This window comes from Bos taurus, chromosome 5 (genome assembly GCF_002263795.3).
Source record: "Bos taurus isolate L1 Dominette 01449 registration number 42190680 breed Hereford chromosome 5, ARS-UCD2.0, whole genome shotgun sequence".
In the NCBI taxonomy this organism is placed as follows: domain Eukaryota; kingdom Metazoa; phylum Chordata; class Mammalia; order Artiodactyla; family Bovidae; genus Bos; species Bos taurus.
The window spans coordinates 41143804-41163463 of NC_037332.1; the positions used below are offsets into that span (position 1 = coordinate 41143804).

The following is a 19660-nucleotide window of genomic DNA, read 5'->3' on the forward strand; positions in this document are numbered from 1 at the left end:
AGGGGAAGGAGAAACAGAGAGGGGCCTCTTGGAGTGACAAGAATAAGCACATATTTCTTGGCTCCAGGTTCATGCAGTTCATACTGTCACTTTTCTCCTTCCTTGCCAAGAAGAAAAAACTTATAGAGATTAAAAGAAAAAAAGATGCGGGCGGTCCTAATATGGTGGAGGAATAGGACGGGGAGATCACTTTCTCCCCCACAAATTCATCAAAAGAACAACTGAACGCTGAGGAAATTCTACAAAACAACTTCTGAACACTGGCAGAGGACACCAGGCACCCAGAAAGGCAGCTCATTCTCTTTGAAAAGAATGCTGTATGAATGGGGAAGTCTTGAGGCTATTGTAAAAATAAGACTGAAACCAGAGGCTGGAGGCTTAAATCCAAAACTTGAGAACATCAGAAAACTGTCTCCAGGGAATATTAATCAACAAAAGCTCATCCAAAAGCCTCCATACCTACAGTGAAACCAAGCTCCACCCAAGAGCAAACAAGTTTCAGAGCAAGACATACCAAGCTAATTCTCTAAAAACAGAGGAACATAACCGTGAGCATTAAAATATAGACAGCCAAAAGTCACACCAAGCCCTTCAGTTCAGTTCAGTTGCTGAGTCGTGTCCGACTCTTTGCGACCCCATGAATTTCAGCACACCAGGCCTCCCTGTCCATCATCAACTCCCGGAGTTCACTCAGACTCACATCTATCGAATCAGTGATGCCATCCAGCCATCTCATCCTCTATCGTCCCCTTCTCCTCCTTCCCCCAATCCCTCCCAGCATCAGAGTCTTTTCCAATGAGTCAACTCTTCACATGAGGTGGCCAAAGTACTGGAGTTTCAGCTTCGGCATCATTCCCTCCAAAGAAACCCCAGGGCTGCTCTCCTTCAGAATGGACGGGTTGGATCTCTTTGCAGTCCAAGGGACTCTCAAGAGTCTTCTCCAACACCACAGTTCAAAAGCATCAATTCTTCGGCACTCAGACACCTCAAAACTCACTACTGGACACTTCATTGCACTCCAGAGAGAAGAGATCTAGCTTCACCCACCAGAACACTGACACAAACTTCCCTAACAAGGAAACCTTGACAAAGCATTCATCCAAGCCCACCCACATGGAAGAACTTCCACAATAAAGAGGAACCCAAACCTTCCAAAATACAGAAAGGCCACCCAAAACACAGCAATCTAAAGAAAATGAAAAGGCAGATAAATATTCAGCAGGTAAAGGAACAATATAAATGCCCACCAAACAAAGAGGAGGAGATAGAGAGTCTACCTGAAAAAGAATTCAGAATAATGACAGTAAAAATGATCCAAAATCTTGAAAACAAAATGGAGTTACAGATAAATAGCCTGGAGACAAGGACTGAGAAGATGCAAGAAATGTTTAACAAGGACCTGCTGCCGCTGTCCCTTCAGTCGTGTCCAACTCTCTGTGACCCCATAGACGGCAGCCCACCAGGCTCCTTCATCTCTGGAATTCTCCAGGCAAGAACACAGGAGTGGGTTGCCATTTCCATCTCCAATGCATGGAAGTGAAAAGTGAAAGTGAAGTCACTCAATCATGTCCGACTCTTCCTGACCCCATGGACTGCAGCCTACCAGGCTCCTCCATACATGGGATTTTCCAGTCAAGAATACTGGAGTGGGTTGCCATTGCCTTCTCCATAACAAGGACCTAGAAGAAATAAAAAAGTCAATCAATAATGAATAATGCAATAACTGAGATCAAAAACACTCTGGAGGGAACCAACAGTAGAATACCTGAGGTAGAAGATAGGATAAGTGAAGTGGAAGATAGAATGGTGTAAATAAATGAAACAGAGAGGAAAAAAAAATTAAAAGAAATGAGGACAACATCAGAGACCTCTGGGACAATGTCAAACTCCCCAACATTCGAATCATAGGAGCCCCAGAAGAAGAAGACAAAAAGAAAAGCCATGAGAAAATACTTGAGGAGATGATGGTTGAAAACTTCCCCAAAATGGGGAAGGAAATAGCCACCCAAGTCCAAGAAACCCAGAGAGTCCCAAACAGGATAAACCCAAGACAAAACACCCCAAGACCCATATTAATCAAATTAATGAAGATCAAAGACAAAGAACAAATATTAAAAGCAGCAAGGGAAAAACAGCAAATAACACACAAGGGGATTCCCATAAGGATAACAGCTGATCTTTCAATAGAAACTCTTCAGACTAGGAGGGAATGGCAGGAGAGGTGATGAAAGAGAAAAACCTACAATCCAGATCACTCTACCCAGCAAGGATCTCATTCAAATATGAAGGAGAAATCAAAAGCTTTACAGACAAGCAAATGCTGAGAGAACTTAGCACCACCAAACCAGCTCTCCAACAAAAGCTAAAGGATCTTCTCTAGACAGGAAACATGAAAAGGGTGTATAAACTTGAACCCAAAACAACAAAGCAAATGGCAGTGGGATCATACTTATCAATAATTACCTTAAATGTAAATGGATTGAATGCCCCAACCAAAAGACAAAGACTGGCTGAATGGATACAAAAACAAGACGCCTATGTATACTGTCTACAAGAGACCCACCTCAAAACAAGGGACACATACAGACTGAAAGTGAAGGGCTGGAAAAAGATATTTCACGCAAACAGAGACCAAAAGAAAGCAGGAGTAGCAATACTCAGATAAAATAGACTTTGAAATAAAGGCCATGAAAAGAGACAAAGAAGGACACTACATAATGAACAAAGGGTCAATCCAAGAAGATGATATAACAATTATAAATATATATGCACCCAACATAGGAGTACTGCAATATATAAGGCAAATGCTAACAAGTATGAAAGGGGAAATTAACAGTAACATAATAATAGTGGGAGACTTTTAATACTCCACTCACACCTATGGATAGATCAACTAAACAGAAAATTAGCAAGGAAACACAAACTTTAAATGATACAATGGACCAGTTAGACCTAATTGATATCTATAGGACATTTCATCCCAAAACAATGAATTTCACCTTTTCCTCAAGTGCACATGGAACCTTCTCCAGGCTAGATCACATCCTGGGCCATAAATCTAGCCTTGGTAAATTCAAAAAAATTGAACTCATTCCAAGTATCTTTTCTGATTAGAATGCAGTAAGATTAGATGTCAACTACAGAAAAAAAAAAAAATCTATTAAAAATTCCAACATATGGAGGCTGTACAACATGCTTCCAAATAACCAACAAATCACAGAAGAAATAAAAAAAGAAATCAAAATATACATAAAAATGAATGAAAATGAAAACACAACCCGAAACCTATGGGACTCAGTAAAAGCAGTGCTAAGGGGAAGGTTCATAGCAATACAAGCTTACCTCAAGAAACAAGAGAAAAGTCAAATAAATAACCTAACTCTACACCTAAAGCAATGAGCAAAGGAAGAAATGAAGAACCCCAAGGTTAGTAGAAGGAAAGAAATCATAAAAATTAGGGCAGAAATAAATGAAAAAGAAACAAAGGATACCATAGCAAAAATCAACAAAGCGGAAAGCTGGTTCTTTGAGAAGATAAATAGACAAACCATTAGCCAGACTCATCAAGAAAAAAAGGGAGAAGAATCAAATCAACAAAATTAGAAATGAAAATGGAGAAATCACAGCAGACAGCACAGAAATACAAAGGATCATGAGACTGCTGCTGCTGCTACTGCTACTGCTAAGTCGCTTCAGTCGTGCCCAACTCAGTGCGACCCCATAGACGGCAGCCCACCAGTCTCCACCAACCCTGGGATTCTCCAGGCAAGAACACTGGAGTGGGTTGCCATTTCCTTCTCTAATTCATGAAAGTGAAAAGTGAAAGTGAAGTCGTGTCCAACTCTTCACGACCCCATAGACTGCAGCCTACCAGGCTCCTCCGTCCATGGGATTTTCCAGGCAAGAGTACTGGAGTGGGTTGCCATTGCCTTCTCCGAACTATCAGCAACTACATACCAATAAAATGGACAACTTGGAAGAAATGCACCAATTCTTAGAAAAGTATAACTTCGCAAAAGTGAACCAGGAAGAAATAGAAAATCTTAAGACCCAGCACAAGCATGGAAATCAAAACTGTAATCAGAAATCTTCCAGCAAACAAAGGCCCAGAACCAGATGGCTTCACAGCTGAATTCTACCAAAAATTTAGAGAAGAGCTAACACCTATCCTACTCAAATGCTTCCAGAAAGTTGCAGAGGAAGGTAAACTTCCTAACTTATTCTATGAGGCCACCATCACCCTAATACCAAAACCAGACAAAGATGCCACAAAAAAAGAAAACTACAGGCCAATATCACTGATGAACATAGATGCAAAAATCCTTAACACAATATTCTAGCAAACAGAATCCAACAGCATATTAAAAAGATCATATACCATGACCAAGTGGGCTTTATCCAAGGGATGCAAGGATTCTTTAATATCTGCAAATCAATCAATGTGATACACCACATTAACAAATTACAAGATAAAATCCATGTGATTATCTCAATAGATGCAGAGAAAGCCTTTGACAAAATTCAACATCCATTTATGATAAAAAACCCTCCAGAAAGCAGGCATAGAAGGAACATACCTCAAAATAATAAAAGCCATATATGATAAACCCACAGCAAACATTATCCTCAATGGTGAAAAATTGAAAGCATTTCCCCTAAAGTCAGGAACAAGACAAGGGTGCCCACTCTCACCACTACTATTCAACATAGTTTTGGAAATTTTAGCTGCAGCAATCAGAGAAGGAAAAAAAAAAAGAAAGAATCCAAATTGGAAAAGAAGAAGTAAAACTCTCACTGTTTGCAGATGACATGATCCTCTATATAGAAAACCCAAAGACTCCACCAGATAATTGCTAGAGCTAATCAATGAATATAGTAAAGATGCAGGATATAAAATTAACATGCAGAAATCCCTTGCATTCCTATACACTAACAATGAGAAAACATTCTCACTGAAAGAGAAATTAAGGAAACAATTCCATTCACTATTGCAACAAAAAATAATAAAATACTTAGGAATAAATCTACCTAAAGAAACAAAAGACCTATATATAGAAAACTATAAAACACTGATGAATGAAATCAAAAATGACACAGATAGATGGAGAAATATACCATGTTCATGGATTGGAAGAATTTTCACTATATTGATAGTGAAAATGAGAATGCCATGGCTCTCATTTAGGAGCCCTACATGGACATAGATAGACAGGGACTTCACAGAGGAGTGATCTTAGGCCTTGGGAGGCTGCTGGGCCAGTGCGGATGAGTGGGGTGTGCATGCCTTACACTCTGCCTGCTCCCACCCTTCCCCTGCCTCCCTGCTGCTCCACCTGCCCTGGGTCTTCAGGTACAGGCTAGGTGGGAGGAGAATCTAGAAGCTCTTGGCCCCTGAGTTCTGAGGCCCCAGATCATTGGGTTGCCTCAGTTCCCTCAAGATCACCATGATGAGGATAGGGGTGCTGTGTCCAGCCTTTGTTCAGAACCCTGGGGCCGTGGCCCACCTAGAACTAAAGGGACTTTTAAAAACATCTCTGTCTGAGCTCCCACCTGGTCTCTTGACTGTCAGTCCTGGCATGCGGAGGGAGATGTGGGCCCCCTCCCCCAATCTGTGAGCCGAGCTTGCCCTGGCCTTTGGACCCAGGCAAAGGCTTCTGAGCCCCTGGGCAGGGGTGGGGGATACCACAGAATGCTTCTTTCCCCCAGGCCTGCCCATCTGTCACTCCCTTCCTCCCTCCCTTGTTTTCCTTTAGCTCCTCTGGTTCTGTTTGCTCATTGGCCGCTGTGTTCATTCCAGGGGTGTCCCCCAGAAGTGGTGGTGGGGGGGGGAGAGCTCTCTCCTTCAACCCCTGGAGCACAGGGTGAAAATGAGTATACTACCCAAAGCAATCCAATCTATAGACTCAATGCAATCCCCATCAAGCTACCAACGGTATTTTCAGAGAACTAGAACAAATAATTTCACAATTTGTATGGAAATACAAAAAACCTTAAATAGCCAAAGCAATCTTGAGAAAGAAGAATGGAACTGGAGGAATCAATCTGCCTGACTTCAGACTATACTACAAAGCTACAGTCATCAAGACAGTATGGTACAGGCACAAAGACAGAAATATAGATCAGTGGAACAAAATAGAAAGCCCAGAGATAAATCCATGCACCTATGGATACCTTATCTTTGACAAAGTGAAAAGTGAAGTCGCTCAGTCGTGTCCGACTCATTGCAACCCCATGGACTGTAGTCCACCAGGCTCTTCTGTCCATGGGATTCTCCAGGCAAGATTACTGGAGTGGGTTGCCATTTCCTTCTCCAGGGTATCTTCCCAACCCAGGGATTGAACCCAGGTCTCCTGCATTGCAGGCAGATCCTTTAACCTCTGAGCCATCAGGGAAGCCACAATCTCTTTAACAAGTGATGCTGGGAAATCTGGCCATCCACATGTAAAAGAATGAAATTAGAACACTTCCTAACACCATACACAAGAATAAACTCAAAATGGATTAAAGATCTAAATGTAAGATCAGAAACTATAAAACTCCTAGAGGAAAACAGGCAAAACACTCTGACATAAATCACAGCAACATGCTCTATGACCCACCTCCCAGAGTAATGGAAATAAAAGCAAAAATAAACAAATGGGACCTAATTAAACTTAAAAGATTTTGTACAACGAAGAAAACTATAAGCAAGGTGAAAAGACAGCCTTCAAAGTGGGAGAAAATAATAGCAAATGAAGCAACTAACAAATAATTAATCTCAAAAATATACAAACAGCTCCTGCAACTCAATTCCAGAAAAATTAAAAACTCAATCAAAAAATGGGCCAAAGAACTAAACAGACATTTCTCCAAAGAAAACATATAGATGACTAACAAACACATGAAAAGATGTTCAACATCACTCATTACCAGAGAAATGCAAATCAAAACCACAATGAGGTACCATCTCACACCAGTCAGAATGGCTGTTATCCAAAAGTCTACAAACAATAAATGCTGGAGAGGGTGCAGAGAAAAGGAAACCCTCTTACACTGTTAGTGGGAATGCAAACTGGTACAGCCACTATGGAGAACAGTTTGGAGCTTCCTTAAAAAACTGGAAATTTGCCATCAGACCCAGAAATCCCATTGCTGGGCATACACACCGAGGAAACCAGAATTGAAAGAGACACATGTACCCCAATGTTCATCGCAGCACTGTTTACAATAGCCAGGACATGGAAGCAACATAGATGTCTATCGTCAGATGAATGGGTAAGAAAGATGTGGTGCATATACACAATGGAATATTACTCAGCTATTTAAAAGAATGCATTTGAATCAGTTCTAATGAGGTGGATGGAACTGGAGCCTATTATACAGAGTGAAGTAAATCAGAAAGAAAAACACCAATACAGTATATTAACACATATATATTAACATTCAACAAAGGTCATGGCATCTGGTCCCATCACTTCCTGGAAGTGATTTGGAGTCCAAGAATATAAAATCTGTCATTCTTGGACTCCAAATCACTGCAGATGGTGACTGCAGCCATGAAATTAAAAGACGCTTGCTCCTTGGAAGAAAAGCTATGACCAACCTAGATAGCGTGTTAAAAAGCAGAGACATCACTTTGCCCACAAAGGTCCATGTAGTCAAGGCTATGGTTTTTCTAGTAGTCATGTATGAAAGTGAGACTTGGACCATAAAAAAAAGCTGAGCACCATAGAGAGGACTCTTGAGAGTCCCTTGGACTGCAAGAAGATCAAACGAGTCACTCCTAAAGGAAATCAATCTTGAATATTCATTGGAAAGACTGATGCTGAAGCTGAAGCTCCAATACTTTGGCCACCTGATGTGAAGAGCCCACTCATTGGAAAAGACCCTGATGCTGGGAACGATTGAAGGCAGGAGGAGAAGGGGAGGACAGAGAATGAGATGGTTAGTTGGCATCAGTAACTCAATAGATGTGAGTTTGAGCAAGCTCTGGGAGATGGTAAAGGATAAGGAAGCCTGGTGTGCTGCAATCCATGGTGTCGTAAAGAGTCAGACACGACTTAGCAACTGAACCATAACAACAAAGAAAAAATTGATTATAATAATGGTTTGGGGAGTAAGTTTTCAAAGCAGTGTCAGTGTCACCTGGAAACTTCTTAGAAATTCAAATTCTTGGTCTTAGACCTACTGCATCAGAAATTCAGAGTAGGATCCAGCAATTTGTGTTTTAATGGGTCTTCCAGGTCATTCTGTAGTACACCAATAAATAAGAATTAATCATTTAGGAAATATGCACTACTTAAAACTGTAAGTACAGTTATAAGAAAGGAGGAAAAATGGGTGATGATGGATAACTTAAAAGAGATAGAGTATATGATTTAAAGTCTCCACTGCTGCTGCTGCTGCTAAGTCGCTTCAGTCATGTCCAACTCTGTGCCACCCCAGAGACAGCAGCCCATCAGGCTCTGCCGTCCCTGGGATTCTCCAGGCAAGAACACTGGAGTGGGTTGCCATTTCCTTCTCCAATGCATGAAAGTGAAAAGTGAAAGGGAAGTCTCTCAGTCGTGTCCGACTCTTAACGACCCCATGGACTGCAGCCCACCAGACTTCTCCATCCATGGGATTTTCCAGGCAAGAGTACTGGAGTGGGGTGCCATTGCCTTCTCCGAAAGTCTCCACAAGAGTGAATAATTTTGTGAGCGGAGGAATTAAAGTAATCGAGTTGTGACCAGGAAGTACACATCAGCAACTAGGTTAACTGAAGGATTTTGGAAGTGAATCAGCAGAGACCAGGTATTTTATGGGTGGACCATGTTGATGCCGAAAATGGGGAAGATCTATACAGTCAGGAAAAATAAGACCTGGAGCTGAATGTGGCTCAGATCATCAGCCCCTTATTGCAGAATTCATGTTTCAGTTGAAAAAAGTAGGGAAAATCACTAGGCCATTGACTGAGACCTAAATCAAATCCCTTATGATTATACAGTGGAGGTGACTAATAGATTCAAGGAATTAGATCTGGTAGACAGAGTGCCTGAAGAACTAGGGACAGAGGTTTGTAACATTGTACAGGAGGCCATGATCTAAACCATCTCCAAGAAAAAGAAATGCAAGGATGCAAAATGGGTGTCTGAGGAGGCTTTACAAATAGCTGAGGAAAGAAGAGAAGCAAAAGGCAAGGTTGAAAGGGAGAGTGATCACAAACTGAATGCAGAGTGTCAGAGAATGGCAAGGAGAGAAAAGAAGGCCTTCTTAAATGAAAAATGCAATAAAGTAGAAGAAAACAATAGAATGGGAAAGACTAGAGATCTCTTCAAGAAAATTGGAAATACCAAAGGAACATTTCATGCAAGGATGGGCACAATAAAGGACAGAAACAGTATGGAACTAACAGAAGAAGAAGAAATGAAGAAGAGGTAGCAATAATGCACAGAAGAACTATACAAACAATATCTTAATGACCCGGATAACCACAATGGTGTGGTCACTCACCTAGAGCCAGACATCCTGGAGTGTGAAGTCAAGTGGCCTTCACAGGTCTTAGGAGGCATTACTGCAAACAAACCTATTGCAGGTAATGGAATTCCAGCTGAGCTATTTCAAATTCTACAAGATGATGCTGTTAAAGTGCTGCACTCATTATGTCAGCAAATTCAGAAAACTCAGCAGTGGCCACAGGACTGGAAGAAATCAGTTTTCTTTCCAATCCCAAAGAAGGGCAGTGCCACAGAATGTTCAAACTGCCATACAGTTGCCCTCATTTCACATGCTAGTGAGATTATGCTCAAAAATCCTTCAAGCTAGGCTTCAGCAGTATGAGAACTCTGGATATACAGGCTGGTTTTAAAAGTGTCAGAGGACTAGAGATCAAATTGGCTACGTTTATTGGATCATAGAGAAAGCAATGGGGTTCCAGAAAAACACCTGCTTCATTGACTATGACTGTCAAGACTAAGCCTTTGACTATGTAGATCACAACACTGGAAAATTCTTAAAAGAGATGGGAATTCCAAACCACCTTACCTGTCTCCTGAGGTAAGGTGTATGTCGGTCAAGAAGCAACAGTTAGCAACAAACATGAAACAACAGACTGGTTCAAAATTGGGAAAGGAGTATATGCAGAGTATATCATGCAAAATGCCAGGATGGATGAATCACAAGCTGGAGTCAAGATAGTTGGGAGAAATAGCAACAATCTCAAATATGCAGATTATACCACTTTAATGGGAGAAACTGAAGGAAACTAAAGAGCCTCTTGATGAAGATGAAAGAGGAGAGTGAAAAAGCTGGCTTAAAACTTAACTGTCATAAAACTAAGATCGTGGCAATTGGCCCCATCCCTTCATGGCAAATAGAAGGAGAAAAATTGGAAGCAAGGACAGATTTTATTTTCTTGGTCTCTAAAATCACTGCGGACAGTGACTGCAGCCATGAAATTAAAAGACACTTTCTTCTTGGAAGGAAAGCTATGACAAACCTAGACAGTGTATTAAAAAGCCAAGACATCACTTTTCTGACAATGGCCCATTAAGTCAAAGCTATGATTTTTCCAGTAGTCATGGCAGATGTGAGAGCTGGACCATAGAGCAGGCTAAGTGCCAAGGAATTGAGGCTTTTAAATTGTAGTGTTGGAGAAGACTCATGACAGTCCCTTAGACAGCAAGGATATCAAACCAGTCAATCCTAAAAGAAATCAATCCTGAATATTCATTGGAAAGTCTGGTACTGAAGCTGAGGCTTCTATACTATGGCCAGGAGATGCAAAGAGCCAACTCATTGGAAAAGACCCTGATGCTGGGAATAACTGAAGGCAAAAAGAGAAGAGGGCAGCAGAGGATGAGATTGTTGAATAGCATCACCATCTGAAAGGACATGAATTTGATGAATATGACCAAGCTCTGAGAGATAATGAAGGACAGAGAAGTCAGGTGTGCTGTAGTCTTTGGAGTAACTAAAGTTGGAGATGACTTAGTGACCAAAGGACAACAACATGTTGACAATTCTCTTACCAAGAATCATGACACAGATGTAAGAGTAGAGAAGATATTTTGAGGAAAACACTAAAACTGCCATTGAAAGAGAAGTGAGCAGAAAGTAGACCAAGAATTTAAAAAGGAGAGTTAAGGATGCTTTAGTTCATTTATTTCCCTCACCATCCTCTGCCCATCCTCAGGTCTGAGGAAAAGATAGCCTAGACTCTAGATCCAAGGTATTAGAAGGTGGTACTCTTGTGACTGAAACTCCAATACTTTGGCCACCTCATGCAAAAAGTTGACTTATTGGAAAAGACCCTGATGCTGGGAGGGATCGGGGGCAGGAGAAGAAAGGGATAACAGAGGATGAGATGGCTGGATGGCATCACTGACTCGATGCACATGAGTTTGAGTGAACTCCAGGAGTTGGTGATGGACAGGGAGGCCTGGCGTGCTGTGATTCATGGCATCTCAAAGACTCGGACACGACTGAGCTACTGAACTGAACTGAACTGAACTCTTTTAAGTAGATTAGTTAACAAGGCACAGGGAAAGAGTGTGAGAGGGCTGGGATGACAGGAAAATTGAGGCAAATTATTAATCTACAGTTTAATATGAAAGTAAATAAGCAAGTATATAGGTGACCTAGAAGTCTTGGATTCCTGCTTGTTATGAAATAAGTAAGGTTGTGAGATATGGTGAGGAAAGGTGGAAGCCGTCTTAACTGACATGATGAAGATTGGCTCTATTTCAGTTCAGTTCAGTTCAGTCCCTCAGTCATGTCCGACTATTTGCGACCTCATGAATTGCAGCACACCAGGCCTCCCTGTCCATCACCAACTCCCGGAGTTCACTCAAACTCACGTCCATCGAGTCGGTTATGCCATCCAGCCATCTCATCCTCTGTCGTCCCTTTCTCCTCCTGCCCCCAATCCCTCCCAGCATCAGAATCTTTTCCAATGAGTCAACTCTTCACATGAGGTGGCCAAAGTACTGGAGTTTCAGCTTTAGCATCAGTCCTTCCAATGAACACCCAGGACTGATCTCCTTTAGGATGGACTGGTTGGATCTCCTTGCTGTCCAAGGGACTCTCAAGAGTCTTCTCCAGCACCACGGTTCAAAAGCATCAATTCTTCGGTGCTCAGCTTTCTTCATAGTCCAACTCTCACATCGATACATGACCACTGGAAAAACATAGCCTTGACTAGACGGACCTTTGTTGGCAAGTAATGTCTCTGCTTTTGAATATGGCTCTTGTTTCGTTAACTGAAAAAGACAGTTATGAGGAAATATGTATATATATCTTCAACATTTTTTAGTTGTACATTAATTCATCACATCTACTGCTTGTACTTCCACATTGTTTTTCTTGCATAAACCACTCAATACTGTCATCTCTGAATTCTAAACTTAGTTTCTCAAATAGAACAAGAACTGAAAGACACTTGAGAAGAGCCCTAAGGGCAGAATCTTTTTAAAATTTTACACTGTATCCCCCAGTTTTTTAATGGTAGTGTTGCCCACAATTTTTTTAAAGTACTTTGCCTTTATTGACTTTTTAAAATTATAAATGTTAATATAATGCATCTTCTATTTTATTGATTTAGGTATTATTTGATTAAATTGGATAAACAGGTTGGAACAAACACATCTGATTTGATTCAACAGTTGAATTGTATGGGCTTACCTGGTAGCTCAGATGGTAAAGAATCCACCTGCAATGCAGGAGACCTGGGCTTGATCCCTGGGTTGTGAAGATCCCCTGGAGAAGAAAATGGCAACCCACTCCAGTATTCTTGCCTGAAGAATCCCATGAACAGACCATGGGGTCATCTAGAGTCGAACACAACTGAGCAAATAACACTTATTTACAATTCAACAAATGGGAAATATGAACCTGCATGAAGTCCTGAATGTTCAGTCTCGTGTGGGCATATATTATGTAGAGAGAATTTATAGGTTAATCTGGCAAATTGAGAACCTACTTCTTGCTGTTAAATTAACTATACTAGCAATAGTGAAAGTGACAGGTTATGGCTTTCAGAAGCTGAAAAAAAAATAACTTTTTCAGAAATTCCTAGGAAAGGCTTTGTTCAATAAAATCATAATATGCATGTTTTTTTCAGCATATGAGGTGCTCATGTTTATACTTTTAGTGCTAGTTAAAAGTCATTATTAGGCTGGATTGCCATTACCAAAGCCTACATGTTTTCTAGAGCTATTTTTTTTTTTCAAATTTAAAATTCAAGACTGAAAGCTACCTTTCACATAATCTCTAAGATAATGATATACATATAATCTGGCTGTTACTGTTCTTCGACATCTAAGAGATTTGTGAAACTCATTTGTGTTCTCTATGAGAACACACTGTTTTCAATCCTTTCATTTTCACCCTAGGGAAGAGATGGTGCATGTGAGAAAACCAAAGGTTAACCAGGAAATCTTTGAAGAAGGTGATAATTTGTTGGGTAGATATTATAAAATGATTTTGAAAAGAGAAGGCATCCCTTCTTTGAATCTAAAAAGGAAATAAAACCTTTTTCAGCTCATATTCTCTTATAAAGAAAACTGTTATGCTTTGTGCAAATTTAAACTACTACATAAAGGCTCAGAGTAAGTTATCAGTTCAGCTCAGTTGCTCAGTCGTGTCTGACTGTAACCCCATGGACTACACCATGCCAGGCTTCCCTGTCCATCAGCAACTCCCAGAGCCTACTCAAACTCATATCCATCACATCGGTGGTGCCATCCAACCATCTCATCCTCTGTTGTCCCCTTATCCTCCCGCCTTTGATCTTTCCCAGCATCAGGGTCTTTTCCAATGAGTCACTTCTTTGCATCAGGTGGCCAAAGTATTGGAGTTTCTGCTTCAGCATCAGCCCTTCCAATGAATATTCAGGACTGATTTCCTTTGGTTCTGAATGACAGGTTGGGTCTCCTTGCAGTCCAAGGGACTCTCAAGAGTCTTCTCCAACACCACAGTTCAAAAGCATCCATTCTTCAGCATTCAGCTTTCTTTATAGTCCAACTCTCACACCCATACTTAGTGGTAGGCTATTACATAAATGGTTGGCTGATAGCATCATTTATAAAACATTGGAATTCACACATTTTAAAATGTAAATTAAGTGTGTCATTTCATCAATACATGATCTGACTTTTGAAAACTAGGTTCCTGAATTGTTCTGACCTAGGTATGTCATCTCCTGCCCTTGAAAGAGTCCTGTAAAAAGAAATATAGCTATTGTATGAATTCTTCTGAAACTGATTATCCTTTAAGTAAATATTCTTACCTTCATTCCTCACCTTCTCATTCCAAGTGTTGGCCTTTTCCTTATTTTACTGTTGGTTAGCTCCTTTATGTAATAGAGTGAAAGTGAAAGTGAAGTCACTCAGTTGTGTCTGACTCTTTGTGACCCCATGGACTGTAGCCTACCAGGCTCCTCTGTCCATGAAATTTTCCAGGCAATAGTACTGGAGTGGATTGCCATTTCCCTCTCCAGGGGATCTTCCCAACCCAGGGATCAAACCCAGGTCTCCCGCATTGTAGACAGACGCTTTACTGTCTGAGCCACCAAGAAGTCCACTCCCAACATGTACATGTCATAAACAACCTGTGAATATTTCTCATTAATTGGCAAAGGGAAATTAAGGTTGTAGATCAAATTAAATCTGTTAATCGATTTCTCTTAAGATAAGGAGATTACCCTATTTATCTGGGTTGACCTAGTGTAATCACAGAGGTCTTTATATGCAGGGGAAGCAGAAAGGAGTCTCAGAGTAAAGGGACCTGAAAGGCACTGCATGCACCCACCTTTATGGGCTTTGAATCATGAGGAAGTGGAGTCCTCAAGCCACAGCATGTGGAAGATGTTAAACCAGCAAAGAAGTCTATTTCCCCTGGAGATTCTAGAAAGGATTACCCAGCTGACACCTTTGATTCTTTACACCCAATAAAATCTGTGTCAGATTTCTGACCTATAAACCTGTTAGGAAATAAATTTATGTTGATTTAAGCCAGTGTGATTGTAGTAATTTTTTATGGCAGCAATAAAATCTAATACATCTACCAGTGTTTGAGAATGGAAAATGAGGATGAAAACTCAAGACAGTCCATCCAAAGAAAGATTTAGTGTGGGTTAAAGTTGCAAGGCTTGCTGACAGGAAGATAAAAGACCCTCACGGAATTTCAGCCTTTGCTCTCAGTGTTTCACATTAATATAGAAAGTCTACAGGGTACTATATCTAATAAAAGGACCTGAAAAATACTTCAAACAATTTGCCCTTGTTCAGGTCCGCGTCTAGTCTATACACTTGACTGTAGTTAGAGTGATCTTTTCATAAAACAAACTTAATTGTTTGTTGTTTCTCCTCACAGTCCATGTCATGGTTCTCCATTCCCTACAACCTGTGGCGGATTCATCTTGATATTTGGCAAAACTAATACAATTATGTAAAGTTTAAAAAAAAAAAAAAAAAAAGAATAAAGGCCAAACATGGAGTGTAGCTCTCAAGGCCCCTCTATAACAAAAGGTTCTATTGAAGCCTTCTATCATACTTCTCTTTCCTTTGAACCTTATTATGTTCAGCCATGGTAACGTACTTTTGGTGTATGAATCCAGCATAGTATTTTGTACATTTTTCCTTCCTACATGTCATTTCTTTTACCACCAATGTCCTTCTAGATCATTGTATGTGCTGGCAAACCCCTGTGAATTCTTCAAAACTTAACTCAAACATTAAATTTTCTGGAAAATCAAGGAACTTTATAAAGGGAAATTATTTGGTCCATCCTTTAATGCCACATTGTGATTTATATACCTTGCAATATCAAAATTATTTCTTTCCATGTCATTCTTTTATGGCAGCTTCTTTAGGGCAGCAACTGGATCTAATAATACATCTGTGAGAATTCAGTAACTCACATACATTAATAGTATGTCTTCAATATGTAAATACTAGCTGAACAGTATGTTATCTGATCTGGCCAGCACACCACAGAGATGTCTTTTTTTTTAATGTGTTTATTTGAAGATAATTGCTTTACAGTATTGTGTTGGTTTCTACCAAACATCAACATGAATCAGCCATACAGAGATGTCTTTAAAAATGATGGTTTCTGATACCCAGGCCAGGTTTAAGTAACAGAAAAAATCATTTAACACACCTAGGACACATTTTGCATTTTAAATAAAATACTGATACTCACTAACTTACTTTGTTTGATACAACTCCTATTTCTAGCCATTAATTTAATGCATGCAATTTCATGATTTTATTGTGTCAAAAATGAAAACAATGAAATACAGTTGTCCCTCTCTCAGTTATCCATAGGAGATTGGTTCAAGGACCCCCACAGATACTCAAATCAGCTGATCTTCATGTCCCTCACATCCCATGAGTATACATATCAATAATTACCTTAAATGTACATGGATTAAATGCACCAAACAAAAGACATAGATTGGCTGAATGAATACAAAATCAAGACCCATATATACACTATCTATAAGAGAACCACTTCAGATCTAGGGACACATAAAGACTGAAAGTTCAGTTCAGTTCAGTTCAGTCGCTCAGTTGTGTCCAACTCTTTGCGACCCCATGAATCACAGCATGCCAGGCTTCCTTGTCCATCACCAACTCCCGGAGTTCACTCAGACTCACGTCCATCGAGTCGGTGATGCCATCCAGCCATCTCATCCTCTATCGTCCCCTTCTCCTCCTGCCCCCAATCCCTCCCAGCATCAGAGTCTTTTCCAATGAGTCAGCTCTTCGCATGAGGTGGCCAAAGTACTGGAGTTTCAGCTTTAGCATCATTCCTTCCAAAGAAATCCCAGGGCTGATCTCCTTCAGAATGGACTGGTTGGATCTCCTTGCAGTCCAAGGGACTCTCAAGAGTCTTCTCCAACACCACAGTTCAAAAGCATCAATTCTTCGGCACTCAGCCTTCTTCACAGTCCAACTCTCACATCCATACATGACCACAGGAAAAACGATAGCCTTGACTAGACAAACCTTTGTTGGCAAAGTAATGTCTCTGCTTTTGAATATGCTATCTAGGTTGGTCATAACTTTCCTTCCAAGGAGTAAGCGTCTTTTAATTTCATGGCTGCAGTCAACATCTGCAGTGATTTTGGAGCCCAAAAAAATAAAAAGTCTGACACTGTTTCCACTGTTTCCCCATCTATTTCCCATGAAGTGGTGGGACTGGATGCCATGATCTTCATTTTCTGAATGTTGAGCTTTAAGCCAACTTTTTCACTCTCCACTTTCACTTTCATCAAGAGGCTTTAGGGGAGTGTAAAAAAGTATTCCATGCAAATGGAAGCCAAAAGAAAACTGGAATGGTACTACTCATATCAGACAAAATAGACTTTAAAATACAGAGTATTCTAAGAGATAAGAAGGGATAATGCATAACGACCAAAGGATGGATCCAAAAAGGACATATAACAATTGTAAATATATTGTTTCTTCTTGATGTTTAGTCATTAAGCCATGTCCCATTCTTGGCTATCCCATGGAGTGCAGCTTGCCAGGCTCCCCTGTCCTCCACTATCTCCCAGAGTTTGCTCAAATCCATGTCCATTGAGTCGATGATACTGTCTAACCAGCTCATCCTCTGCCACCTGCTTCTCCTTTTAGCCTTCAATTGTTCCTAGCATCAGGATCTTTTCCAAGAGTCAGCTCTTCGCATCAGATGACCAAAGGATTGGAGCTTCAGCTTTAGCAACAGTCCTTCTGATGAATATTCAGGATTGATTGCTTTGATCTCCTTGCAGTCCACAGGACTCTCAAGAGTCTTCACTATCACCAGTATTTGAAAGCATCAGTTCTTCAGTGCTCAACCTTCTTTATAGTCCAACTCTCACATCCATACATGACTACTGGAAAAACCATACCTTTGACTATATGAACCTTTGTTGGTAAAGTGATATCTGCTTTTTAATACTCTGTCTAGGTTTGTCATAGCTTTCCTTCCAAGGAGCAAAATGTCTTTTGATTTCTTGGTTCATTCACCATCTACAGTGATTTTTGGAGCCCAGGAAAAGAAAGTCTGTCAGTGCTTCCAATTTTTCCCTTCTATTTAGGGACCAGATGCCATAGTCTTCATTTTTTGAATTTGAATTTCAGACTAGCTCTTTGACTCACCTCATTCACTTTCATAAAGAGGCTCTTTAGTTCCTCTTCTCTTTCTGCCATTAGAGTGATATCATGTGCATGTCTCAGGTTGTTGCTATTTTCCCCAGCTATCTTGATTCCAGCTTGTGTTCTTCCAGCCTAAAGTCCATAAGGTTGCAAAGAGTCAGACACAATCGAGCGACTAAGCACAGCACAGCACATGAAAACATTGACTACCATCCAGAAACTTTAGACTGTAACTATGGAAATATTTCTGTTTATTGAATACATTGCTTAGATGCCCACTGTTGTATTTGGGTAAAGCTAACTTGTTTTGGAATGGCTTGAAAGCCAGTAAAAGGTGTATTTCAGAATGTATCTTCAGAATTTGAATTCTGTCACATTTCATAGATTATTTGCCAGGAATATTTTGCTTCTTTTGTTTTAAGGGCCAATTCAAAGTAATCTGATATAGCTACTGATATTTTCGCCAGAAAAGAAATGTCCTGTGAGAAATCTGTCATCTTAAACATACCAGATATATCTCCCATTGTGCATCAACAAGTTGGCATTATGATTTTTAGAGCCAGTCTCCAGTGTATGGGCTTCCTTGGTGGCTCAGATGGTAAAGCATCTGCCTGCAGTGCAGAAGACCTGGGTTCGATCCCTGGGTCAGGAAGATCTCCTGGAGAAGGAAATGGCAATCCACTCCAGTCCTCTTGCCTGGAAAATTCCATGGACAGAGCAGCCTGGTAAGCTACAGTCCATGGGGTTGCAAAGAGTCAGACACCACTGAGCAACTTCACTTTCTTTCTGTTTCTTCAGTGTATTCATTTAGAACAAAATGAGTCTATAGGATCTAATCATGCAGATTGTGCTAGAGACTTACCAAAGAGCATCCCTTTTTAGGAACCACAAAGGCATTCTTTTTGTATATATCATGTAAGTTTCTCATCTCCTTAGTATACCAATCAGCCCATGTGCTCAATCATGTCTCACTCTTGGCAGACCCATGGACTGCAGCCTGCTGGGCTCCTCTGTCCATGGGATTTCCCAGGCAAGAATACTGGAGTGCGTTGCCATTTCCTGCTTCAGGGGCTCTTCCCAACCCAGGGATCAAGCCTGCATGTCTCCTGTCTCCTGCCTTGCAGGCAGATTCTTTACCACTTACTGGATGCCAGATAACTTGATATATTCTTTCTTCTTGTGTCTTTCAAGAAATTCTAGTACTAGATTTTTACTTTCTTTAAGATTAAGATATGTAGCAGTTCTCTTTGTTCTTTTAAGTACATACATTTACAGTGTACAGTAACTTCTGATTGATTCCATGTATTTGGAGCTTCTCCTTGATAGTTTTAGTGAAACTACAGCTGTCACTGTCCCTAGGTGTGGAGTGCATGTAACTTTTAAAGTTTTTAGCCCTCTATTCACTTGCTTGAGTATCTCTTCTTAATGATACAAAGTTATAAATTTCATCTGGACATAGTCATTGAGTCACTGTATTGTGATCCTTTAACTGGTTTGCATGATTTCCATGTTAACTTGATATTATTTTTCAGTTCTTCCAGGTATGATTTAGTCAG

At 40.4% G+C, this 19660-nt stretch overlaps 1 protein-coding gene across 1 annotated transcript in view; it reads left to right on the forward strand.

Annotated features, from left to right (window-relative positions):
- Positions 1-19660, forward strand: part of SLC2A13 (solute carrier family 2 member 13) — a 518890-nt gene that overhangs the window by 330956 nt on the left and 168274 nt on the right. The window lies entirely within an intron of this gene.